Below are 14,717 nucleotides of genomic sequence, written 5' to 3' on the forward strand. Positions count from 1 at the left end.
GTTGTCACTTTCGGTACATTAATCTTACTGACCATCCCACAGCCTTTCTTTCTTGTTCCTTACGGCTCGCGAGGTAATATTGTTTTGTGTTCATTTCCGCCCTAATATTATCGCCCTACAGATTATCGCTGCAGTTTCGCACTTCGAGATTAGAGGAACAAAGGCTAATGAACACCTTGCCAATAATATCCGAGTGAGTGATGCGTATGGGGGCATAAACCTGAATGATAAGTGTGATGCCAAAAGCAGATAACCTGCATCCTTTTATACAAACAATATAGATCCAGAAAGAAGAGAACATTGCCATAGGTGCTGAAAAGAGAGGCTGCAAAGGTGGGATTAGGTTTTCTCAGCTAGAATATTCACCGCTGACGCAGGACGGGCACAAGTAGCGAACATCAGAATAGGTATCTTCTCTCGAGAAAACGTGGTATCAGAGGTTGTGATGATAATGACGACAATGAACTGACGTGTTGATTGAAAGTTTGTACTCTCATAAGTATGACGTACGAGGACAAATATTCCAGCTGTGCTTTCCAGTATAAAGAAGAGAGTAGTGCCAAAAGTACGACAGAATATTTTGTACTTTTGTCGCATTCACATATTTTTTTTTTTTTGTATTTGACTAGTACTGTTGGTACTGTGTAGTTTTTGTAGTACTGTTCTAAATCTGCAGTACTTTGTACTTAATCCACGAAACTTTTGATACTACAGACAAAATCTGTGGTTACAGCAGGATCGCGCCGAAAGACGACAAAGGAAAGCTGTTATGAAGACAAAATTTTTTGCAATTTTTGTTTTTGCCTGGATTTGCTTGCATGGCTCTCAGCAAATAAAGGAATGTGTTTTTGAATACAAACAAATAAGCTTCTTCACTGAGCTCAGCTGGTTGAATAAATTCGTATCATTGACCTAAAGCTTGAGGTTGTATGCCATAATTAGGGTTACCCGTGTGTTGAATCTATCGGCAAGTTCTCCACAGTAGTGACAAAATAAAAATTAAAGAGAAAGGTATGCGACACTTTCCTGTGAGCTGGCTGGTACAGATGAATGAATCTTAAGAGTAGGTGGGATTCCTTCATTTATTTTACAGGTTTCGGTTACTGTTCACAGGTTGTTTTTTCTATGAACCTTTGAAGAAACCTCGCTCCGGTCTGTGCAGTTAGGTTGTACCGCAAGGCTAGCATTGTACAAGTGATAAGGTGTAACGATTTCAGAATACGCAAAATCGTTTTAGGAGCAATATTTTATTGCAGTTAAAGGCCATCAGCATCAAATGTGAGTCCTAGTGTTATACATTCTTACTCAGGCAATGTATCTCGAAATCTCTAAAATCAAAAAGGAGAAACTCAAAGCTCATTTCTTTGACTTGCACACATTGCACATTTACAAAATGCCTCCGCTCAGACTCTTTATGTATCAAATACAGACGCCGTTTGTATATTTTACGATTCAAAAGCTCGGTTTATGAGGTTTAACGCCTTGGAGATCTTCAACATGCACTAACATCACAGAGCACATGGATGTCTTGCCATTAGTCGACATATGCGTGAAAGTCATCTCAACGAGCTCTCAGTTGGCAATATTTTTTTTTTTTACTTTCGGTACTTCCAGCCACACTGCCTACTAAAAAACCTTAAAAGACAACTGATTTTTGATAATGACGGCCTTCAACTTGGGAATATTTCTACCTAAAATACAGATTAAGTAATATCACTTAGTTCATTTTCAAACCATTAGGCTCTCTAACGAGCAGAATGTCCGCCTTACTACACAACCTGTTTGTGCAGACCGTACTCTGTAGTAGTATTTAAGTATAAATCAACAAAAAGCTAAACATTCAGCCGGTATATCTAGGCTATTAAAAGACAACCATTATTACACGAGCAGATGAATTAAATTTGCGTATTCTTTCTTCGCCGTTGTGATGGCAAGTGCATATCAACCTGATTATTGACCGGCCAGCATGCTTCTAATCAAAATATAACTCAAAATATAACCGCTATTGCATCACTATTCACAACTGCGTATTGTATAAGGGGCGCGAAGAAAAAGCAGATTTGAACGTTGAAAATGTCATGACATACCGTCCATATTTTTCTCCAGGCTTTGCAGGCATCAGTATTTCCATATTACTATTATCTTATCAACCCATTTTTCTTGAGCCCTCATGATGCTTCAAGAATACAAAATAAATGCCAAAAACTTTTATGTAATAGCGCCGTGCGTCGCATGTTCACTTCATTTGACTAGCGCGTAATATGTGACAGCTGCATTAATCTTTACGGTGAACCCTACGTCAACCGAAATGTAATCCGCTCTGCGGCTTCTCGCAAAGCTTACGGGAATAGAACTACACTCACGCCCCCTCCAGCCCGAATGACTAGTGCTAGGCTTAGAAGGAGGCAAATAAAACTGCCGATAATTTGCGGCAATAGGCACTGAGCTCACAGCATTGGAAACTGTAGACTGGTTGCGGACAAGGTTGCGGACAAACGCCGCAGCAGACACTCATTGACGTTATTCTGGCGCAGCAATGATATCAACACGCATTCCAGTAGGAATGAAATCTGATGGTGAATATCATTTCTAGTCGCTACTTGTTCCGTTTTTAGTTTCTGTTTAAGAGATTTTTTTTTATATTCTTCCTGTTTTTTTTCTAAAAAAAATTGATCCTTTTTGGAAGACAGGAAAATGAAGTGTCTAATGAAAGATACCTTTCTCTGCCTCTATGCGAACCTCCCCTTCATGGATCACTGCCTTGTCATGGCGGAGGGGCTTGCGAAACTCGATGAAGTCGTGAGCTCTGCTGTGTAGGGCCACCCAAGATAGACAGGTCACGGCAGAGAGTTCTGACAAAATGTGATTCACTGGAGAAGGTAATGGCAACCCACTCCAGTATTTCCTGCCAAGAAAACCCTATGGCCAGTCACAATACCATTATCGATATGGCGCCGGAAGATGAGCCCCCCAGGTTGGAAGGCGTCCCACATGTTACTGGGGATGAACAAAGGGCGATTCCTAGTAGCTCCAGGACGAATGAAGCGGCTGGGCTAAAGCCAAAAGGACGCTCAGTTGTGGATGTGTCGGGAAGTGACCGGAAAGTCCGATGTTGCAAGGAGATATATCACATAGCAACATGGAACGTAAGATCTATGACGCAAGGTAAACTGGATATCGTCAAGCGAGAAATGGACAGATTGAACATTGATATCTTGGGTATCAGCGAGCTCAAGTGGACCGGAATGGGAGAATTTAACTCCAGCGACCATTATGTCTTTTATTGTGGGCACGAATCCAAGAGAAGGAATGGGGTCGCTCTCATAGTAAACAGAAGAATGGGCAAAGCAGTGCTAGGGTACAACTCCAAAAACGACCGAATGATTTCACTTCGGATCCAAGGTCACCCTTTCAACATAACAGTTATCCAAGTCTATGCACCCACCACTGCTGCTGAAGAAGCTGACGTTGAGAGATTTTATGCGGACCTACAATGCCTTTTAGACCGCACCCCATCATCAGAAGTCGTTTTTCTCATAGGAGACTGGAATGCTAAGGTCGGGAGTGAAGAAATATCCGGAATTACAGGCAAGTTCGGTCTTGGTGAGCCAAATGAAGCTGGGCAGAGGCTAGTAGAGTTCTGTCAAGAAAACAACCTGACCATAGCGAATACTCATTTTCAACAGCACAAGAGGCGCCTGTACACATGGATTTCACCGGACGGTCTGTACAGGAATCAGATCGATTATATTATTTGCCGGCAGAGATGGAGAAGCGCTATACAAGCAGTAAAAACAAGGCCTGGGGCCGATTGTGGCACCGATCATCAGCTTCTTGTTGCCAAAATTAAGCTTCGATTGAGGAAAACGCAGAAAACTAGAAGGCCTTTCAGGTATGATCTGGATCAGATTCCATTAGAATATGCTGTGGAAGTGAGGAATCGATTTCAAGAATTAGATCTAGAAGACAAAGAGCCCGAAGAGATGTGGACCGATGTTCGTGATATAATACAAGAAGTTGCTACTAAGGTAGTTCCAAAGCAAAAGAAATGCAAAAAAGCAAACTGGTTATCTGAAGAGGCTTTGCAAATAGCTGAGGAAAGGAGGGTGGCAAAAGGTATGGGGAAAGAGAAAGATACAAGGTTCTCAATGCGGATTTTCAGAAAATAGCAAGGAGAGATAAGAATGCCTTCCTGAACATACAGTGCCAAGCAGTTGAGGACAACAGCCAATTAAGGAACACAAGAGCTCTGTATAAGACAATCAAAGATATCAAAGGAAGCTTCTGTGCTAAGCTGGGCGTGATAAAGGACAAACGAGGCAAGGACCTCACTGAAGCCTCAGAGATAAAGAAGAGGTGGCAGGAATACACAGAAGAACTGTACAAGAAGGACCCGGATGTGCAAACCCAACATAGGACGGTTGTGATTACTGATCTCGAGCCGGGCATCCTGAAGAGTGAAGTTGAATGGGTCTTAGCCAGCCTTGCTACGAACAAAGCTAGCGGAATTGATGGTATTCCAGCTGAGTTGCTTCAAAACCTCAACCACGACGCTGTTAACACACTGCATACATTATGTCAAAAGATTTGGACGACCCTGCAGTGGCCACAGGATTGGAGGAGGTCAGTTTACATCCCCATTCCAAAGAAAGGCAGTGCCAAAGATTGTTCCAACTACCGCACGATCGCGCTTATTTCGCATGCTAGCAAGGTGATGTTAAAAATCCTGCAAGGTAGGCTGCACCAGTATGTGGATCGGGAGCTTCCGGACGTGCAAGCTGGGTTTCGCAAGGGCAGAGGAACTAGAGACCAAATTGCCAACCTTCGCTGGATCATGGAAAAAGCAAGAGTTCCAGAAACCCATTTACTTCTGCTTTATTGATTATGCGAAAGCGTTTGACTGCGTAGATCACAGCAGATTGTGGCAAGCTCTCCAAGAGATGGGAGTTCCAATTCACCTCATCTGTCTCCTCAGGAACCTTTATGAAGGGCAAGAGGCCACAGTCAGAACTGGGCATGGTCTTACTGATTGGTTTCCGATTGAGAAAGGGATGAGGCAAGGCTGCATACTGTCGCCCTGCCTATTTAACCTATATGCAGAGGGCATCATGAGAAAGGCCGGTCTGGACGAGTCTTCAGCTGGAGTGAAGATTGCTGGAAAACGTATCAACAACCTTAGATTTGCGGATGATACCACTTTAATGGCAGAAAGTGAAGTGGAACTCAAGAGACTTCTGATGCGCGTACGAGAAGAGAGTGAGAAGTTTGGGCTTAAACTGAACATTAAAAAGACGAAGATCATGGCGTCTTGCCCTATCAAGTCCTGGAGCATCAATGGACAAGAAGTGGAAGCTGTGGCAGATTTTCTGTTCTTGGGCGCCAAGATTACCTCGGAAGGAGACTGCAGCCATGCAATTAGGAGACGCCTGCTTCTGGGAAAAAGAACAATGGTTAGCCTTGACCGCCTAGTAAAGAGCAGAGACATTAGTCTGCCAACCAAGATCCGTATAACCCGTGCTATGGTCTTTCCAGTTGTGATGTATGGATGCGAGAGTTGGACTGTGAAAAAGGCTGACCGCCGAAGAATTGACGCGTTTGAATTGTGGTGCTGGCGAAGACTCTTAAGAGTTCCTTGGACTGCCAGAAGATCAAATCAGTCGATATTGTCGACCATAAACCCTGACTGCTCATTGGAGGGTCAAATTCTAAAGTTAAAGCTCAGCTACTTTGGTCATCTCATGAGAAGAGAGGAGTCGCTGGAGAAAGATTTGATGTTGGGAAAGGTTGAGGGTCGCCGGAGAAGGGGTAGGCAGCGAACGCGATGGTTAGATGGCATTCTCGAGGCATTGCAGATGAAGCTATGTGATGTTAAGAAGATAGTGAGAGACCGGAAAGCGTGGCGTGACATGGTCCATAGGGTCACGAAGAGTCGGACATGACTGAACGCCTGAACTGAACTGATGCGAACCTCAATTTAATGCTGACCGGTACCATACCAGAGGTATTAGGTCAAAAGACGCCATATATATGGGTAGGCAGAATATATATGGGTAGAAAGAATTGAACTTCTCAAGAAGAGCGCGTTCAATTAATGAAAGAAATTTAGCTGCTCTGAACTGCCGACTTCTTTTACACTGAGAGCACCTCATATTAGCTGTAAAGTTCAAGAGTCACATAATAATAATCACTTAAGAAAGGAGCTTTACGGTCCCCGTTTTCCTGACAGCCGCACACGTTTCAAACTACAACTTCAGCTGGAGCATAACACTCAAGGGAGCTTGGTTTGTTTTTCGATGGTTGGCCAGCCGACGCTAGATGCTATTTAACACGTGCTTCAACACACTGCCGCTGCAATCAAGCTCATATTGCTCGGTCAAGAGAGGCTGTAGATGTGTAGCGAACAAATCGTTTCAGAAATCAACGACGCATAAGCGTCATGTTCCATTCCAGCACTTCCTTTCCTCGCCCCTGCATCAGCTTCTCCCTGTCATGACAATTCTAAGGGCGGGAAGTGTAAAGGAAAAGCGTTGGAATTCTCTTTGTAATTGTTTTATTGCGACTTGCTGCTTTATTTCCCGAAACATAATATTCTTTCTTGATATTCTCTTCGTATCCAGCTTTCGACCATCACCACCTCATTAAACTTCTTCCTGCACTTTCTGCGCTGCTTATTCGGTCCCAGGGACGAGTGCGGCAGGCAACGTATGTCGACGGAAGTGGCACCCATCCACGTTCTCGCATAAGCTTTCCGAGCCTGGTCACAAACTGGAGCAAAGTAATCCCTTCCCCTCTTCCTCTTAACTTAACCAAGCACAGGCGCCACGTCGTACACCCTGAAAGCATCCAGTTCCTCACAGTTGAATGCGCACACCCAGTCTCGACTGCAAATAAGCCGCTTCCACGTACAGCCTCCTGTTCATATGAGATTATGGAAGTGCACGGAGCCACTACCGTATATTTCGGCCAGTTAGGCTGGTCGCTAGTAGCGCTCCTTTCGACGTGTGATGGAGCATGGTTTATTGAGCTGGCCTTGCCTCAGTTTTTTGCGATTTTACTTCGACATTTTTATAGTGTCTTGTGCAAGAACGACGTTAATAATACTTTTTTTGAGTTCTCGGCCTTTATGTAATTATTTGCTACCTATGCAGTCTGTTTGGTGCGTTAACAAAACTACATTGTTGTCAGGCCACTGGTTTCAAACTTCACACGTGCAGTTGATGTTGGCCAGAATGTAGGTGAAAATTAGATTGTGGCCTTACACGTTTGTCAGAAAAACATGTTCGCAGTATGTATTCCTCTCCAGCTGCTAATAAGGCTCTTAGTCGTGGAACTTTCAGTCTCGTTCTAGATGTGTAAGAAAAAGTAATTATAGGTATTTACGTGTATAGCAACATATCATTGAGCAAAATTTCCACTTTGTTACTGCATGTTTATTGTTTTGCATTAAGCACGAACTCGCTTCTTAACTTGCCTCCCGTATTTGTGTAGCCTTCTCGCTTTTTCACAAATTCTTAACGTGTACACTAAAGCTATTCATGTCTATGCCATTCTGCCTCATCTAGATCTGAACACATTTCAGCCATGCGCTGTCAGTCAAAGTTATGTTTTCAGCCTTCATGTGCTATGGCTGCAACGTCGTACGTTTTTCTGCCCATCGTCCACAAAAAATGTTAACGCTCGCCGTTATTCAAGTGGAGGAAAGTTCAGAGATAATAATTCCACAACAGAGAGATGCGACACAAACAAGAAAGCAAGTGGGTAGCACTTGACAAGATTTGCCACGCTGATAACAATGAACATGAAAATTGTTCATAATCGACAATGTCACATGACCATCGTAAAGACCCCAAGGTCATGTGCCGAAGCTTTTTCGGTCATATGATTTATTTATATCGCCACAAGATCAAACATAGCGCATGGGTCTTCCGAGTCTTTACACTTGGGTCATCTGGTCATGTCTGCCACCTTTTATGGGGCTGTTAACTATAAACATAAAACGTTTTCCTATTAACATCGCACGAGCACAGTAAATGTTATAAGGCAACAGCACTAAATTTTAACTGCCAAACAAATATTTTAAATGGTAAAAATCCCACTTATTCCACCAGCTTTGATATATTCTCCCACCTGACGCAGGTTTCAGCTGTCTGAGCCTCCGACGGTCTGCCTAATAGTTCATGCTGCAGATTCTCAAATTTCATTAAGCTTTTTTGTAATGTATTTAGAGCTTTACATTACAATAGGTGTCTTTGTTTGCACAATGTGTGGTACCGAAAGAAATGCGCTCAAAGACGCAACGCGTTACATACAAATGAAAATACTTGGCCGAAAATAAACTCTCCGCTTCCAGAAACTGGCTCACAAAACCTCTACGACATCCTCGAAGTAATCAAGTTCCTCTGGAGCTTACATTTTTCGACCGACAACAGTGACAGAGAGCGGCTAAAGTGTATCACCATCCCTCGTCCGGCTTACTACAATGACAAAAAGAGAAGAATCAATATAGAGCTGGGTATACGACGACATCGCATTTATTTCCCCTCGGCCAAAGAGTAAATCGTATACCACTTCACATTTCGTGCGTCCGTGAAATTAAACTCCAGGACAACTGGTCCAGAGTTTGGTACGAGACCGAAAAAAAAAAACAAGCATTTGAGCCTTGGACTAAAACTAAATAAAAAATGTCTGGATGTACTAAATGCAAAACAAAAAATTGTTTAAGGAGACCTCTGCGTTATAGAAAACAAACGGTAGGTAGGAAAAAAAAAACTTCATTTCTTCTCGCCCGATCATCTGTCTAGCGCTGCCAATTTTTTCTCGGGCCATTCTTTAACATTCCTGAGCCAGGTAGGCGATAGGGACTCCGAGTTGTCTCCCGCAGGGCATTTTTTGTTCTCGCATACGGCGATGTCTGCCGCGAACCTGATTGATATCCTTGACTCGCTTCGCGTACCCTGTTTTTAGAGATGATAGTGGAGAAGGAACTGCATCTTCTACCGCTCATCTCTTCACCAACATCCGCCCATCCAGTGAAGATAGGACGCTGGGCTGGTGCAGTCTAAGCATGTGAATTCTATTCCGTATGTTGGCGATATGCCCAGCATAGGCGAGGAGAATTTTTTGCAAACTGGAAAATGCAACATAAAACATGAAACGACGTCTAAAAATATCGCAGGCCTATTATTTTCGTGAATCCTGCTTAAGCACACGGTGAAGTATAACATCAATACACAGATGGTCCTGTTTATAGACGTCGTCCCTGTGATAGCTGCTATCGCTGGAAAAAAAAAAAATAAACCCCTAACGCGTCTATAGGGTCCATATTTTTCGGTTTTGTTTTCGCTTTTCCTGGAGCGAAGGCTCCAAAGGGATGTCTGGTATCGAGCTGTCTAAGATAGGCGACGCGTCCGAGGGACAGATGTCAGCCTGGAGGGACTTGCTCACGACCTCATCAATTCTTGCAGCAGATAGCTTGTCTCGTCTATCAGATCATAAACTGGATTCGCTTCTCTGGTTATTGTCTTCGGCCGTTGCATGAAAACGAAACGATGATTTCACGAACTAGAACGCATGCTCTGTAACGTAACCGCTGTTAAAGACCTGCTCAGTTAATTCGCATTTCGCGTGACATTGGCAGCTTGCTCGCCGTACGGGATGTTTAAAGGCTGAGTTTCAATGTGGAAAGAGTTCGTAAACTGCGCCCGTCATGACCGGGCTATATAGCACTGTTATCAACATCGTTACAACCATCAACACGAGCTCATTAAAAACAAGTATATTTCGTCTGGAAAGAACTGTCGGAAGCTTCTGCGCGAACGGTTTCAGAACTCCGTGTCACACCAGTAAAGAATTTTGGCGATGTTTCTCTGTATGCGTGTGCGATTCATCCGTGGGCACAGACGCTGAAATCAAAAACACCCTGCGCTGTTGAGCTCCTTGTTTATTTGGCTGAAACGTATTAAGCAAAATCATTTATATTTTCGCTGGCCCTAATTTTTCTCGTGATCCGCGCTATTTTGTTCTCCACATGGCACTGGCAATATTTAGTTGCTTATAGGATGTGCCTATGCTAGCTGCTGGAATCATTCTATTTATAGATTATAGACTTCGTATCTTCACGTTCCTGCTAAGCGAGTGCAAGCGCCAAGCACGCCTTCGAGATACGTCCCAATGCACCTTTCGCGACAAAGAAAATGATAACGCGTCGTATCGCGACAACGATCATGAAGAAATAAGGCATACAGAATCGATAAGCGCGCCAGGATCACAGTTATAAGGCCGCATGCCAGCGGCTGTTGAACAAGAACAAATAAAGATTTAAACCGTTCGCGGCATTACTCCCCCCTTAAAAAACATCGCCTCGATGTTTCAAAATAAACAGACCTGAATTAATATAAACATTGGTAAGCAAACATGAATAGCTTTTAGCGCGCATAATATGGCTTAAGGCGTACAACATGCACAATTTCTGGATGCACTGTATTTCAGGATGGATCAGCTCTGCCGTAAATGTCGTTCCCCTGTCCATGATGAGCACTTCTGGGGCGCCGGGTTGCAAGAAAATTCGTTCGACAAAAAATTTAGCAACTTCGGCCGCAGTACCATTGGGCAGTGCTTTTGCTTCGGCGTAGCGGGTAAGGTAGTCTGTGGCCACGATGATCCACTTGTTACCCGCATATGGAGATATAAAGGGGTCGAGGAGATCAATCCCAATTTGCTGAAAGGGCAAGGTTGGGGGCGGTATCGGGTTCAGTAGCCCAGCTGGTCTGATCGCGGCGTCTAGCGTCGCTGGCACTAATGGCAAGTTTTCACGTAATGGGCAACGTCAATGGTGGTCGTGGCCAGTAGTACTTCTCCTGGATTCGATGCAACGCGAGCACAAACCCGAGATGCCCTGCTGTTGGCTCATCGTGTAACGCATGAAGAATCTCCTGCCTGACGCTTTTAGGCACTACAGGATGCTGCGCGGTCTTGTCGGGAGCGAAGTTCTTTACGAGGACGTCATTGCTTAAGGCGAACGACGATAACTGACGCCTAAACAAAGCAGTAGGGGAAGTGGTCTTTCCTTCCAAGTATTCGGCTAGGTCTTTCAGGTGAGGACATGATCGCTGCTGTTGTGCAAAACTGCTGGCGCTTACTGGTCCCAGAAAGGCGTCGTCGTCATCGTCCTTTGGGAAAGCGTCGACGGAAGCGCGGGATAAGCAGTCTGCGTCAGAATGCTTGCGGCGCGATTTATAGACTATAGTCACGTCAAATTCTTAAAGTCGTAGGCTCTATCGGGCAAGGCGGCCGGAGGGGTCTTTCAAATTAGCCAGCCAGAAGAGCGCGTGGTGGTCGCTGACAACCTTGAAGGGTCCACCGTATAGTAATGGACGGAACTTAGAAGTGGCCCCAGCATTCTTGTTCGAATTAGTTCAATAGTTTGTGGCAATATGCACATTTCTATACAACAGGTGCGAAGCTCAGCTCTGCGATTGCAAAATCACCCTCTACACATCCTCCAGCTGTCTTTGTCTTCTTTAAATAAGGTGCGCGCTAGACGAGGTGTGGGAGGAAGGGAGGGTGGATATGCGAAATAACACCCAGCAAATAATCCCTCCCTCCTTTCATGCTAGTCTTTCGGTCATCAGGCGAGGGTCATCTTTTGCGGCTACATGGAGCATGACCTCTAAGACGCCGCACGTATCCTAACGGTGAGAGCTTGAAGACATGCGAGCGGTCCACATACGCAGCGTGGAATCGGAACGCTGTCAACGAACGCGCTGCCCAATAAGATTCTGAAAATTTTTTCACGCATTTTTATAGGTAGACTGGGACAATATTTAGGCCAACCTGAATAATCTGGAGTGTCTGGAAGATAGCTTACTCGCCTGTATGAGTTTTGCTGATGCCAGGGCTCCAATGTTCCAAGAAAGGAAAGTTAGCATACTTCTCAATGTCGATGAAAAACAGCCAGACTTTAGATATATTTTTTCGTAAAATCAACTATTTTTCACTGTTCTTATTTTCCCCCCTTCCAGCGTTTTCTTACTTGGGAAAGGGGTTCACAAAATCTCGGTTTCGCCAAGGTTAAAAATGCATTCATTTACCACAAATATTTTGGAGTCATTACATAGATCGATAACAATTTTAATTGCGACACTCTCCACAGTCATATTAAAGTGTGCGAAAGAAAATATTCCAAAAGGTTGTATTTTTAAGGGGAACAAGCAACTTAATTTCGCATGTTCAGATTTTTACATTTGCGAGTAAAATGTCAATATAAAGTATTCCCCCCCCCCCTTTTTTTTTTTTTTTTGCTTAGCGGTTCCCTGTAAGAAATGCTGTAACCAAAGAAGGATTCTATGTACTCTTCCGAAGCATTCTGGTCTTCCGGCTATTCTTTCATGACAAATGACACCACTCAGCTACAGCTGCCTAACAACCATTTACTTTCGAACGACTTATTTGTTGCAAGGAAAGCGAAAACAGGGGACATTTTTATCCAAGCCATGAAAGAGATAAATAATCTTCGACATTTTTTACCTGCCACGGAGGTATTGTATTTAGGCGACACCTTCAGGCTCGATAAATTCAAACAGCACTCTTTTGAGACCTTGAAGTAGGAAACTTCATCGAATTACTTACATTTTTTTACTTAACCCTTTTCCTTAACTCCCGAAGGAACCTTGTTTCGTATTTAACGAGGAAAGTTCTTGCAGTCATATAAGAAAAAAGAAGGTGATCAATACTCTCTTGCGCTGCCTTTGTGTGATTTATCAAGAACAGGTGTCTCCGGCTTTATCGTCCGATGTAGAGACCATTTTAACTGCCCGCATTTTCTCAGTTTTCATGCTTCCTCCAATTGTTCGTTGAATCATTTCTTTTATTTTTGCAAAGAAACTTCTTCTTGGCCTAAAGCGCATTATTAATCACATGCCAGAACCCAAGTAAACGATCTGTAGCGAAATTCCACCAAACTTCTTTATTCTATTGATGAAAGATTACGCTGCGCTATCGCATTAACGTTTTACGATAACGTTACATTGGTTGGAAACTGTTTTCAGCTTCATAGTGATTGAGCAGCATCGCTCGGAAAATTTATAGAATATATATATATATATATATATAAAGAGAGAGAGATACGTTTATTAGCATATGACTGAAAAACTAAATATTAATGATGTGTGGTTCAAAAGATTCAATATTTCAAAGCAACGCAGGCTATGAAGGATGTCGTAGTGGAGGGCTCCGGAAATTAGGGTGGCCTGGGGATGTTTTAACGCCCAGTGACATCGCATATTGCACGGGAGCGTTGCTTATCGCCTTTGTCAAAAAGCAAGCACCAAGTTCGGGATTCAATCCCCCGTCATTGGGTTTAGCAGTCGAGTGACCAAACCACTCAGCCATGGCGAAAGGGTGGTTTTCGGTTCACTGCTGTCAGAATACACAACTATGTGTATAAGTATTATTAGAAAATAAATTTCAAAAGCGCTATTCATTTACAAAAAAGCAAATCTAGCATTATACCTTCGTTACTGCAACAGTTGCGGTCTTTGCTGGCTCCTAGAAAACGATCATTGAAACCAATCTTATGATTTGTTTAACGGATTCGTTTAAAGCTCAAGGTAGTATTTGACAACTAGTCATAAACTGTAATTTCCTTTGGTTGAGGACGGTTTACATAATCTTTGTCTCTATAACCTCCTTCTCTTGAAATGGATTAGTTATCGGTGCGGAGTCCTTTTAAAAATTAGTTATGCCAACATTCATGATTTGAGATTTAGTAACATGTTTCTTCATGTGACACTGTCTTCTGCTAAATGGCCCCAGTTTATTTATGCAGGTTGTCCCCCGTAACTACAGCCATGGCGTTAAATACACGGCCACTTTTGAGGCGAATGGAAATTATTCATGATATTGGCGCTAGGTTACAGTTACTCTGGCTATTTTTAGAGTGCAGCTATTATGCGTCCGTTGAGTGGCTGAGCAATCTTGCCGTTGCTGTCTGTGTGACCGAGCGAAAGAGAGTCGCGAGATAAAGAGAATTTCACAGAAGAGATTTGTTGCGCTAGTTCATGGCTTTCCTTTCTTTCAAGGAATTCACTTTGGCCCGTGAAAAAAATGTGTTTTTTGTAATTACACACACACACTCATACATACATACATACATACATACATACATACATACATACATACATACATACATACATACATACATACATACATACATACGTACATACATACGTACATACATACGTACGTACATACATACATACATACATACGTACGTACATACATACATACATACATACGTACATACATACATACGTACATACATACATACGTACATACATACATACATACATACATACATACATACATACATACATACATACATACATACATACATACATACATACATACATACATACATACATACATACATACATACATACATACATACATACATACATACATACATACATACATACATACATACATACATACATACATACATACATACATACATACATACATACATACATACATACATACATACATACATACATACATACATACATACATACATACATACATACATACATACATACATACATACATACATACATACATACATACATACATACATACATACACACACACACACACACACACACACACATACATACATACATACATACATACATACATACATACATACATACATACATACA

This window comes from Amblyomma maculatum, chromosome 1 (genome assembly GCF_055883805.1).
Source record: "Amblyomma maculatum isolate TAMU_Amacu chromosome 1, ASM5588380v1, whole genome shotgun sequence".
Taxonomy (NCBI): domain Eukaryota; kingdom Metazoa; phylum Arthropoda; class Arachnida; order Ixodida; family Ixodidae; genus Amblyomma; species Amblyomma maculatum.